This window comes from Podarcis gaigeae, assembly GCF_964106915.1.
Source record: "Podarcis gaigeae genome assembly, chromosome: 11".
Classification (NCBI taxonomy): domain Eukaryota; kingdom Metazoa; phylum Chordata; class Lepidosauria; order Squamata; family Lacertidae; genus Podarcis; species Podarcis gaigeae.
This window is the reverse complement of record NC_139687.1, coordinates 49144847-49158057: the sequence shown is the minus strand read 5'-3', so window position 1 is coordinate 49158057 and position 13211 is coordinate 49144847. Positions and strand designations below refer to the sequence as shown.

Below are 13211 nucleotides of genomic sequence, written 5' to 3'. Positions count from 1 at the left end.
TGATTATAGCAATCTGCTTACAATTCAGCACAAAGTATCCTTTTCCTATATTAAAAAAAAAAACTTTCCTATTTCTCCTTGCTATAGAGAATTATTTTGGGACTAGATGCCTTAACATTTTGCTGATTTCGATTCTGAAACATTTTCCTCCCGATGAAGTGCTTAGTGGTTTTGGACAGACCCTGTTTGCCTCGGGCCAGAACTTAATCTCAGGCGAAATCATAAACAATGTTTTGCCCAGAACCCCGTCCAGTTTTGCACTGGAGCTGAAAGCTCCAAAAGCAAAACCACACTGGAAATCAAAGCACCGATAAATTGGTGTTAGTCCTAGATTAGCTGGGTTTCCTCCCCACGCTCTCCCCCACCCATACGCTGTTAAGCCGGGGCTGTTATCGGCTTGTTGCACTGTCTCTGCTGACTCTTCACCTTGCCGCTGCTGAATGCAGTCGGAGTTCTAATATACCTTCCAGATTTAATCAAGACAGATTAATTCTGATTGCAAACAGAAGTCTCAACAGGAGGAAAAACCGCAAAGCATAAGCAGCAACAGCAGCAGGTAAGTATACCTGCGGCATTATGTGGCGAGGAAAGTTAACCCGAGCAACCTTCTGAAGAGCCCGATTTAAAAATAACCAGCTGCAAATGGGAGCTTTCACAAGATATACTTCAAGCCATAAAGCAAAAATTATGTTTCATCAGCACCTTTAAAAAGAAAACAGAGGAAAGCACAGCTGGCATTTGAACTGGCTTTTTTGCTACATAACTTTTCAGCCTCTGGATACATTCAACCAAGCCCTTTCCTGGAGCGGACCCAAACACACGCCTGTTTATTTGCAATTCTTACGGTATGCTACACATACCTCTTTTCCTTCTAAATCCCCTTCATGGGTTTTCCTCCTCCTCCTCCTCTTCTGTGATAGCCTCGTCTTCCCTGGAATTCCTGTAGGGAGCAGCTGGCGTCTCTCTCTCTGGGTTAATCCACGAGCGGGTGGTTTAGCAATCCCATGAGTCTGTTAATTAGTTTAATCGCTTGCTGGCACCCAAGACGAGAGGCCACTTGAACACCCGAGGAGGGAGGGCGATCCAGCTGCTGCGGCTGCTACTGCTGTGTCCGCCTCTGCCCAAGAAGCACTCCCCCTCCAAAAAAAAGACAGGGCTTGTTTACCCTAAAAAAACCAGAAAGCAGCAGCAAACCCTTCTGGAGCAGTTCCGTTACATGAGTTTCCAGAAGGCTGGGAGAGCTTACTGCCCTCTTCTTCGCTGCCTCTGGCTATGGGAGCATGAAGAGTCTTCCGTGCATTCCTGATTCTGCTCTGTCAGTTGCAATGTGCTCAGCTGTCAAAGCTGCCCAAATCAGACCTCCCCAAAAAATATGCAGAGAAAACCCCACCAAAACTCAAAACCCACAGAAACACAAGGGGCAGCCAAACAATGAGAGCCTTCAGGTTAGCCAGGCAGGTGGATCTAACATTATTTTCTCAGGTTGCCAGTTGGTGGGACAAACGGGGATGACAGCATCCAAAGCGAAACAGAAAGAGAGAAGGGGTTTCAGCTGCACAGCGAAGCCCACAGATCTTCTCCGCTGCGAAAATAAAAACAAAATCCAATCTTACCCTGCCACTAACCGGTTTATTTCAGGCATGATCAACTCTCTGCTGCCTTCCCCCTGCCATGGAGAGTCTTGGAATTAACCTACGGGGCGAGAAGTCAGGAAACGGGTTGAGAGAGACCCTGGAATTCAATTGTAGTAAAATACGCCCCTCCCTCAACCCCGCTGGCTCAGAGAGTCTGATCTGACTGTACAGCTCAAGCATTTCCTTTCCACCTTCTTTCGCACAGGGTTCCTCCCCCTCCATTCAGGCTAACTTCAATCAGCGAGGTCCTTCCCCGGGGAGAAGCACAGCCCCCTTTCCCCACACGTTCAAGCGTCCAGCTGCAAAGCGATTAGGAAGCATGACCCAGGGAACTAAGCTGTTTATATCACTTCTCCGGAGGGCTTCCTGTCTTGAATTAATGGGAACACTGCCCCCCCCCTCCAAAAAAAGGGCAGTTGGTGGTGCTATCAAACAGGGAGAGGGATACTCTCCCGCATTTTTTTGAGGGGCAGCCATCTGGTCACTGGGGGCAAAACAACCTGAACATCAAAAGTTTGCGATGGATAAACTCGGACGGGGGGGGGGAGTGTTTCCCTACTCTTGCATGAAGAGCAAACGAAAGCTGCAAACCATCACACCATTTGCTCAAAAGTAGCCCCACTGGCTTTCACAGGAGGATGACCCCCAAAGGAAGTGGTTTGAGGACTGCAGCCAAAGAACACTTGTCTAAAACCACCAGCAACTGTAAAGAATTTCTGCATTAAAGCTCTCACGTTTTCTCTAGGTGAACATGAATTCCGCAGGTGGGTGGCTGTTGAGTACTGAGACACAAAGTCATGTTTCTGACCTCTTGTGGTCATTCAAGCCCCCCCCCAGGCAATTCTTATCACAGGTGTTCCTGACATGCTGTTTTGTTAAAGTCACATTGCCCCAATCTGCCAATAATTTTTCTGTGTTTTAAGGTTCTTACCGTGGTTTATGGTGTAAAGCATGCTCTGTCCTTTTGGCAAAGGGTGGGATATAAATTTCTTAATACAAACTCCATTATTAAACAAAGAATGCAAGCATTAGCCCTCCCTCCCCACCTTTGGCTAGTTGGCAAGCCTCCCTCAAATATCTGGCACAGCTCATTTTTTAAGTTACCTGAAAATTCAAGAGAGGGGCTCGCAACATCCCTGACAAAGGAAGAACCCCATTTCCTTCCCCAGCCACATTCCGGTTCATCCCTGCTTGGCTTGACATGGTGGTAGCTATTCTACTCCCTTGTTGATGTCTCGCTCCCAGCCGCCAACTCAAGTCCACCTTAAAATTATGAACAATGTTGTTGTTGTTGTTTAGTCGTGTCCGACTCTTCGTGACCCCATGGACCAGAGCACGCCAGGCATTCCTGTCTTCCACTGCCTCCCGCAGTTTGGTCAAACTCATGCTGGTAGCTTTGAGAACACTATCCAACGATCTCGTCCTCTGTCGTCCCCTTCTCCTTGTGCCCTCCATCTTTCCCAACATCAGGGACTTTTCCAGGGAGTCTTCTCATGAGGTGGTCAAAGTATTGGAGCCTCAGCTTCAGGATCTGTCCTTCCAGTGAGCACTCAGGGCTGATTTTCTTAAGAATGGATAGGTTTGATCTTCTTGCAGTCCATGGGACTCTCAAGAGTCTCCTCCAGCACCATAATTCAAAAGCATCAATTCTTCGGCGATCAGCCTTCTTTATGATCCAGCTCTCACTGTTATGAAAGCTTTCACTGTTATCATCCTATTATGCACAATAGGATCTGATTATTCTGTCAGTGAACCGATGGTTTCCCCAAGTATATCAGCCTATGTTGTATATGAAACTTAAAACCCCTTCACAGAGAAAGAGTTTTCCCCTTCTGCCATTATGTCAAGTGCCAGCATCCATCTGTCCCAGGAGGCAATGAAAGTGTGTGCATTTGGGGGTGAAGTCAAACTGTTGGAAGGTTGCAGCGCCTGCTGTGGCTGCAGAGACAGATACAGGAGAGACATCTTTTGTTGCAGCTGGGGCCGATGAAGGCATCTGGTTGTGCTGCTGCAGTGTATCTTCTCTCTGTGCTCCTCCCGGTGGCCATTTTTCTTCTGGCCACAGCTATGGATACACAACTTGACTGCCTGTCTGCTAAATCTGGGAAGACAAGCCATCCAGCAACCTTCCAATGAAAGCAGAGGCACTTATTTTACAACACGAACCGAAACAGCAGCTCTTCATAGTGTGGAAATGAGTAAATAATAATAATAATAAATTTTATTTATATCCCGCCCTCCCTAGCCGAACATTCTAATATCATTTCATTATAAAATTACTTCAAATCAAATTGATTTGGCAACCATTGGGCTAGAGTTCTGTGAAGATTGCCAAAGGAGGGAGTCAGGCTGTGCCCTGGCCAAAGGACTAGTGGAACAGCTCTGTCTTTCCCAGGCCCTGCGGAAAGATGTCAAGTCCCGCAGGGCCCTAGTCTCTTGTGACAGAGCGTTCCACCAGATTGGAGCCACAGCCGAAAAAGCCCTGGCTCTAGTTGAGGCCAGCCTAACCTCTCTGTGGCCTGGGACCTCCAAGATGTTTTTGTTTGAAGTGGCCTCAGAAAGGAGTTTCCCAGGGAGCCCTGATGCAGCTAGAGAATCCTCCTTCAAATCAAACTTCTCCCTACCACTTGCTGTGCACACTGCTTGCTTTTACAGTTAAATACCACAAATGCTCAGCGTTGTGCCAATCTACCATTAACCACGGTCCCTCATTCAAAACTCAATGTACGGTAGCCAGGTTGACTGAGTTGTATCTGAGCAGAACAGCTGGTGCTCCAGCAGCCAAAGAGACATATTTTGGTAGATATGCTCCTTTACAGAGTGCACACCAGCAACTGCCACATATAGCGAGAAAACAGGTACCGTATCTATTCAATCAGCGCAGCTAGAGGAGATAATAAAGGTGCGGCGCAGCGTTTGGAAAACCATTAGAGACTAATGAGCATGTATGCACAAGTCCAGGGTGATCCCAGCATCCCAACATTCATTCTTCAAATGCCAGAGATTCCAGTCCCACCCACCTCCAAACCCTTGTTTGCAGCCATGGGTGGGAAGACTGTGTCCGTAATAAAGACCATCGACTCTCTGGCTGCCAGCTTCAAGCAACTACAGTGATGGCACACTTGGGCTTCACATAAATATGGTAATGCAATCTATCGCTGCACAAAAAAACTTTATTTACTAGCCGATGCCCCCCCCCCCAATATAATCAGGGTTGCTGGTCCCTCCACCCACTCTGTGTTTATGAATCCTATTATTATTATTATTATTAACTTATACCCTGCTCATCTGGCCAGGCCTCCTCTGCCACTCTGGGTGGCTTCCAACAGGATATTAAAAACACAATAAAACATCAGGCATTAAAAAATTCCCTAAACAGATATCTTCTAAAAGTCGGATAGTTGTTTCTTTCTTTGACATCTGGTGGGAGGGCATTCCACAGGGCAGGCGCCACTACCGAGAAGGCCCTCTGCCTGCCCGATGGAATCAGTCAACTTTGTGTGCAACTATATAGCAAAACTGACCAATATTTGAATTTTGCACCAATATGATATGAGCATTAGATGCTGAATGTCACTGTCTGGATGTCATGAGTGACCTAGAACTTTCACGCCGCACAAGCACAATCCACGGGTTGACTACATATTGACTACCACAAACCACAGGTCAGAGCCATTATTGAGACAGTTGGGTCACCTTGTTCCAAATTTGTTAAGGCCACACTTTTCTATTTCCTGCCACACAAGATAAACTAGAGACCCATTCACGGCAACATTTTGCAATGTTTATCCTAGAAGAAGAAGAAGAGTTTGGATTTGATATCCCACCTTTCAGGAGTCTCAAAGCGGCTAACATTCTCCTTTCCCTTCCTCCCCCACAACAAACACTCTGTGAGGTGAGTGGGGCTGAGAGACTTCAAAGAAGTGTGACTGGCCCAAGGTCACCCAGCAGCTGCATGTGGAGGAGCGGAGACGCGAACCCGGTTCACCAGATTACGAGTCTACCACTCTTAACCACTACACCACACTGGCTCTTCATCCTACCACATGAAGCCCATTTTCCATAACCACTCTCCACTGCATGGGTTTCCACATGGTTTTGATTACTGAGATAACTTGAACCGAAACAAAATATTTTGAAATTTGACGGGATTTCAAATTTGAAACTCCTGATTTCAAATTTGACGGCTTTAACCTTACCAACAGTCTCTTTTATCATTCTGGTGTGCGCATGCAACAGCAGCCTCCCCCAGACTGGTGTGCATCATGTGTCTTGCACTACAACTCCTATAACTCCCAAGCAGCAATGGTTAGAGATTATTAGAGTTCTGGTTCAAAACATTTGGAAGGCAACAGGTTGGAGAAGCCTAAGCCAAGAGGAGTCAACGTAGTGCCTTCTAGATGATGTTGGAATACAACTCCCATGAACCCCAACCAACATGGGCAATGGTCATGGATGATGGGAATTGTACTCCAACAACATCTAGAGGCCACCATATTGGATACCCCTGGAAGAAGCTGTCAATTATCAGATGCTTCAAGAATTCCAGCGATAGTTAAAAATTACTAAAAAATATCATAGCTTGCTAGCTATCAGATACCAAATTGTATTGTGTGTCAGCTATTAAATACTGCCAAATATAACTAATTAATTACTATGTGATAACCAACACAGACTTCAAATATCATGGGATTGAAAAGATTGACGTTAAATTTCAAAATTTTCGATATCCAGATTAGTAGCGAACAATTTTCAGGAGAATTAATGGGAGGGGATTCATATCGGCTCTCCAGCTAATCACGCAACTCACTTGACACATGGAGATATGGTATGCTCTCAGCCCATCATTATTTAAACATGGAAATGGAGGACAAGAAACCTGCTCGCTTGCATCAGGCCTGACAGAGCGCCGCATTTTATTTCCCATTTAGAGCAGTCCCTCGATAGCCATACGAAACAGAAAACGTTAATTCAAGGAAAATATAAATAAGCTTCAGAACTGGAATGTGTCGTGGAGGGGAAGGAGGAGGGGGGCGTGATGTACAAAACATTCCCACAGTGCAACATAAATAATGCATTGTTGTGTGTGCATTCTTTGAAAGATCTAATGCCAATAAAAGGCTGAAGAGAAACAGACATACAGTAACACTTCCGTTTATCTGGACCTCACTACACAAGAGTATGTGACCCACGTGCTCCGATGGGAAGGAACTACAGCTCCATCTTGCAACTACAGGTCCTGGTTCAATCAGAGGGATCTCGCCTTAAAAGCAATCTCAAGCACCAGGGCTGGAAAAGACCCCTGCCTGAAATCACACAGAGAGATTAGCAGCTGCTGTAGTTATAATACCAGAATTCATGCAGATATCCTATACTATGAATCCATCTAAATCAGTATTATCTACCAGCAGGGTTTCCCAAATTTCAGTCTCCAGCTGCTGTTGGACTACAACTCCCACCACGCCCAGCTAGCAGGACCAGTAGTTAGGGATGATGGGAATTGTAGTCCAAAAACAGATGAAGCCCCAACCCAAATTTGTGAAACCTGGATTTTACACTGACTAGCATAAGGACATAAGGAGAGCCTTTTAGGTAGATCAGGCCAACGGCAAATCTAGTCCATCATCCTGCTTTCACAGTGGCCAAAAAGATGCCTATGGGAAGCCCAAAAGCGTGACAGCACCCGACTCACCTGTGACCCCTGGTAACTGGTATTCAGAGACATGCTGAGCTAACCATCAGACTCTGCATAAAGTACGTTCAAATCTACTTTGCGCCTATTTGATTTAGGAAGTTGGGCTTTAGATTTGGGGTTTTTATCTACAGTGGTCCTAAGCAGGCTGAGGTACATGATGTGCAGGCTTGGGAAAGGGCTTTTTCAGTGGTGGCTCCTTGCATGTGGAAATCTCTCCCTGCTGAGGTCCGCCTGGCCTCATCTCTGTAGCTCCAGGTGGTTGGCCAAGATGCATCCTTTTCAGAGGGCATTTGGAGGAGGAGAGACCCAGCTGCTGCTACTGTAATTGTCATTCAATTATCTATTGTTGTGAGTTTACAACGGACTGTATCTCCTAATGGATTTTACGTATTCTTATTTACATGTTTTTATTTCTAAACCACCCCCTGTGGCCTGTGGGAGGGGTGGTATTTAAACCATCTAAATAAATAAAGAACCCCATCAGTTTTACAGCTCAGGATTGTTCAGGTGCAGCGCACAGGACTTGCAATCCTAGGGGGTAATTGGGAATAAGTGTCACTGAATTTGGTGAGGCTTCTGAGAAAGCATATGATAAGATTGTATGGCAACACTCTTGATAAAACCTCCATCCTGCTGGCATCTGCGTGGATTGTTTTGTGCTGTTCCTTTGAACTTGCCCACCTGGGCTTCTGGCGGTGATGCTACAGGAGCTGAAGGAAGAGGAGGATGGGACCAATTGGAAGGAGTGTGTGTGTGGTTGTTTTTACACTGAACAAAATGGGTTGTAGCAGGATGGGGAAGAAAGAGATGTTAGAGCACGAAAGGTCACTCTAGTAAAAAACTTTTCTTGCAGCTTCAGAAAAACATTGCGCCTTCCCACTCCTGGCTATGCTAATCTGCTGCGTCTGTCAAGTATCATAAACTCAGACAGTTCAGACATCTACTGTGAAAAAATATTGCCGGAAGAATCAAGCAGAAGAATCGAATGGTACCCAGGAAACAGACACGAACGAGCACATTGCTCAGCACAGAAAAAGAGGGACCAGACAAATGTTACAAGTGTCCAAGAAGACTCAAGTTGACTTGATTTCCAAGATGCTTATTTACAAAGTTTGTATACCTTGAGAAGTTATATTTGAAATGTGTTGGGAATAAAGTTCATGTACTCAGCTGGTCTATTTCCATGGTTCCCATTCTGTAGTTCTGAGAAGGGAATAGTGGTTTCCTAACAACTCTCAACACCCTTCACAAACTACAGTTCCCAGGATTCTCCAGGAATGCTGAAGTGGTTTAAAAGAGCTTTAAATGCAAGGTGAGGAAGTGGCCTAAGTCCTGTGAGGACCTGTTTAGCCTAGGAAAAGAAAATTAAGGTGAGGCATGATGTTGTTGTTGTTGTTGTTTAGTCGTTTAGTCGTGTCCGACTCTTCGTGACCCCATGGACCAGAGCACGCCAGGCACTTCTGTCTTCCACTGCCTCCTGCAGGTCAAACTCATGCTGGTAGCTTCGAGAAACACTATCCAACCATCTCGTCCTCTGCCGTCCCCTTCTCCTTGTGCCCTCCATCTTTCCCAACATCAGGGTATTTTCCAGGGAGTCTTCTCTTCTCATGAGGTGGCCAAAGTCTTGGAGCCTCAGCTTCAAGATCTGTCCTTCCAGTGAGCACTCAGGGCTGATTTCCTTCAGAATGGATAGGTTTGATCTTCTTGCATTCCATGGCACTCTCAAGAGTCTCCTCCAACACCATAATTCAAAAGCATCAATTCTTTGGCGGTCAGCCTTCTTGATGGTCCAGCTCTCACTTCCATACATCACTACTGGGAAAACCATAGCTTTTACTTTGTTGGCAAGGTGATGTCTCTACTTTTTAGAGCATGATAGCCATCTTCAAATATCTGAAAGGCCCCCATGCAGAAGATGGGCCAAACTTGCTCTCTGTTGGCCCAGAGGGCAGGAATAGAGACAATAGGCAAAGACTACTGGGAAACAGATTTCAGCAAAAGCTCCTAACGTCAAGAGTTTTCTTACAGTGGTACATCCTGCCTCAGGAGACAGCGGACTCTCCTTTGCTGGAGATATTTAAGTAGAGTCTGGACAACCATTTGTCAGGGATGATGATGTAGCTGCACCCGGCAATGTAGATCCAGCCTTGAGCAGCGCACTGGTGGATGACTCCCAAAGGTCCTTTTATAAGTGGGTTATAAACCCATTAAATAAAAATAAAATGGCCACATATTATAAATAACATGGATGAACATATATGGTACAGGCCTGCTTTGGGCAGGGCACTGAGCATTCTAAGAGAAGACTTCAGGGTCACCCAATTAAACTTATTTATAGTCAGTGCAGATGTACAGAAAAAGAAAGTCCTTATTTATTATCTAACGGGATTCATTACCCTTAGAAGTGGCGATGGCCGCTATTTAAATGACTTTTTTTTAAAGGGCAGATTTGTGGAGGAAATATTAGTTTACTAGCCAACGGGGACAGTGCCCCTCTGAATACCAGGTGCTGGAGAAAAGCAACAGGGGATGGCTATTCAATGTCTCCTGATGAGATTCCAGGGGCCTCTCGCTGACCATAGGAGAAAAAAATGCCAGTCTACTTGGATCTTTGGCATGATCAGTAATGGAATTCTCATGGCATTTTCATTCAGAGGCGGTAAGCAGGAGTCATTAAATGGCCACATCTGAAGTTTATCTGCACAGATGTTTGCATCACTTGAAAACAACTCAGTAAAACTCAGACTTCTGTTTATACGTAATTTCCCTGTGTTAATATTGAGGGCCGATTCCCACACAATGTATCAGCATGTATATGCCTGTGGTGCATTTGTTAGTGTCTGACCATGAAAGACACATTTTGAATGCAGAAGATGTGCACATGCATTAGGGAACCTTCAGCCCAGGGATGGAGAAACTGTTGATCTCCAGATGTTGTTGGGCTACATCTCCGCCATCACCCCCTAACCATTGGTCATGCTGGCCATGCTTCCTGCATTTCAGGGGGTTGGACTAGATGGCCCTCGGGGTCCCTTCCAACTCCACAATTCTATGGTTCTGTCTCCCATGTTGTATAAAGTGGAACGGACACCATATGGGATGGAATCCAAGCCATACAGAATGGACACCAACCATTACTCAGCCAAACAGGTTTACACACACGACCCCAATAAACATTACCTCAAAATAAGCAGCTCTTGCTTTTTTCTTTTTTCTTACTACATAAAATACTCATTTGCTTCCAAAGTGAAGAAAGTGTTTCTTCAACGCTCAATTTGTCCCCGATATTATTTGTGCAACTGTTCTGTTCGGCCAAAGGCGGTACGTTGAATGTTTTCTTCCCTTGTCTGGTACAAAGGTTATCGTTACAGAAAATAACCTAAGGACATGTATAATCCAGAGAGATTTCAGCACAAAAACTATTTTTAACTCTGGTTCTGTTTAATGTTCAGAGTAACACAAGAAGCACGTATAACCAGAGGGGACAGTGTTATCAAAAGGTTGTGTTTCCTTTCTCTTCACAAAAATAAAAGCAGCAATTTATGAACCTCCTCAGAGCACACAAACATACTACTCTCTGCCTTAGATTTCAAAACACTAAAATTTGCTTTAATTTGAGCAAATCTGGCAAGCACATGAGCTTACTTTCCCTAATGGTATCCCAAGTAGGCTTCTGGTCATTGGTGGTAAAACGACATGTGAGAAAATGTTTTGCTTACATTAAAATGCAAAGGGCCATGTACATGGCAGAAAACGTCTAGCATTTCTGCGTCGTTCTGATGACAATACCTTGATGTCTCCAGCTTCTTAGTTACTGAACGTGCACCAGGCAGCCGCAAATAGGTCTCCTTCATGTTTGAATATAAAGCCACTAATTTCTGAATTCAAGCAGAGGGAAATTTCCCCATCACTAGTCACAGGTAAGTCACATCAGGGGTGCTGCAGAGAGAGGTAAAGGTAAAGGGACCCCTGACCATTAGGTCCAGTCGTGGCTGACTCTGGTGTTGCTGTGCTCATCTCACTTTATTGGCCGAGGGAGCCAGCGTACAGCTTCCGGGTCATGTGGCCAGCATGACTAAGCCGCTTCTGGCGAACCAGAGCAGCGCATGGAAACGCCGTTTACCTTCCCGCCAGAGTGGTACCTATTTATCTACTTGCACTTTGACGTGCTTTCGTACTGCTAGGTTGGCAGGAGCAGGGACCGAGCAATGGGAGCTAACCCCATTGCGGGGATTCGAACCGCCAACCTTCTGATTAGCAAGTCCTAGGCTCTGTGGTTTAACCCACAGCACCACCCGTGTCACTGCACGGATACCCTCCCTATAAACATAGGTGTGCCCTACAGATCAGTAGTGGCCAGTGTAGTGAGAGAGAGCACGTCCTCCCCAACATCAACATCGCTACAGCCCCCTGGATTGGGCAGGGCAGGGGCAGAATCAGGGCAGTGCAGCAGTCACACTGGCAAGAAAACCAAATTGGTTCCACCAACCTTGCTGCGACCTTGGCCCACCCTAGGTGACCTACCCAGGTGAGCTGCAGCAATGTCAATGTTGGGAGGACAGATGGGATAGAAAAGCAACCTACTTCATATAGCTATAGATGTACGGGTGCAGGTGGTGCCATGGTCAAAACCACTGAGCCTCTTGGGCTTGATCAGAAGGTCGGTGGTTTGAATCCCCATGACGGGGTGAGCTCCCATTACTTGGTCCCAGCTCCTGCCAACCTAGCAGTTTGAAAGCATGCCAGTGCAAGTAAATAAATAGGTACTGCTGTGGCGGGAAGGTAAGCGGTGTTTCCATGCGCTCTGTTTTCCATCACGGTGTCCCGTTGCACCAGAAGCGGTTTAGTGATGTTGGCCACATGACCCAGAAAGCTGTCTATGGACAAACGCCGGCTCCCTCGGCCTGAAAGCGAGATGAGCGCCACAACCCCATAGTCGCCTTTGACTGGACTTAACCGTCCAGCGGTCCTTTAACGTTGACCTTTTTTTAGACATAGAGCTATACGAAGCCGATTGCTTTTCTATCTCATCCAGGCAATTTCCACTGCATTTTCATGCACCAGCAAGCATATGTCCAAAACGTGCCATACGCCTGCCACTTATTAATGTTTCAAGAATCCAGGCTTAAATCATAGATGAGGATTTTCTTCCTGGATTTCCCCTTGATCACTTTCTCCAGTCAGGAGTCTGGGCATTCTTTCAGACGTCGAATTTAATGTTGCGAGCACAGATGGCGTCTCCATTAACTCCCACCCCCACCCCCCGAAGACCTTTCTTCACCCTTTCCAACTTCACTGCCGTCTTCAACGGGAACCTGCCCTTTCGCTTTTTCACAGGCAGTGACACAAAACTAGGTTCTTGGGTCCAAGGCTGTAGGCCAGGCTCACGTAATTCTGCTAAAGTAATCAAAAAGATACACAGTTGGGGTTTATTTTCATGGACTCAGTGTGTTAGGCACTACCAGATGATAGTGCTGACCAGTCATTGCTTTTCTGATTTTTGCTGCAGGTGAAATGGCCAAATACCTTCTCCACATGACAGGAAGCACTGTGGATTTATTCATACATAGGAGTCAACTTCTAGGGGCCGAGGTCCCTTTGACCCCCCCCCCAATAAAATATTTGAGATGGCCAGGGGACCCCCGAAAGTTGATGAGAAGTTCTCTGTGTTGGGTTACAACTGAGCCAATTCACCCATAAAAGTTTTCACATGGTGCTGCTGTTGCACATATTCCAGCCCAAAGCCTTCTCATTGTGTTCGTTTATCTTGCTGTCCAGACCCTTTTTCATTCTTAGTTCCACAGCTTTGCAAAAGGGCCTCTTTGAAACTTGCGCAGAACGACACTCCAGAATAGATGCTTAAACAAAATATAAAAATATAA

The 13211-nt window shown here is 45.8% G+C and overlaps 1 protein-coding gene across 4 annotated transcripts in view; it reads right to left on the bottom strand.

Annotated features, from left to right (window-relative positions):
* Positions 1 to 13211, bottom strand: part of PDZD2 (PDZ domain containing 2) — a 230729-nt gene that overhangs the window by 144318 nt on the left and 73200 nt on the right. Inside the window, exon 1 of one of the 4 annotated variants that reach the window (XM_083702534.1) lies at positions 861 to 1744. The exons of 2 other annotated variants lie outside the window; for them this stretch is intronic. The gene's annotated coding sequence lies outside the window, so the exon portion shown is untranslated. Of the gene's footprint in view, positions 1 to 860; positions 1745 to 13211 lie in introns of those variants that run through there. One more of the 4 variants, XM_083702533.1, reaches the window with a different exon arrangement.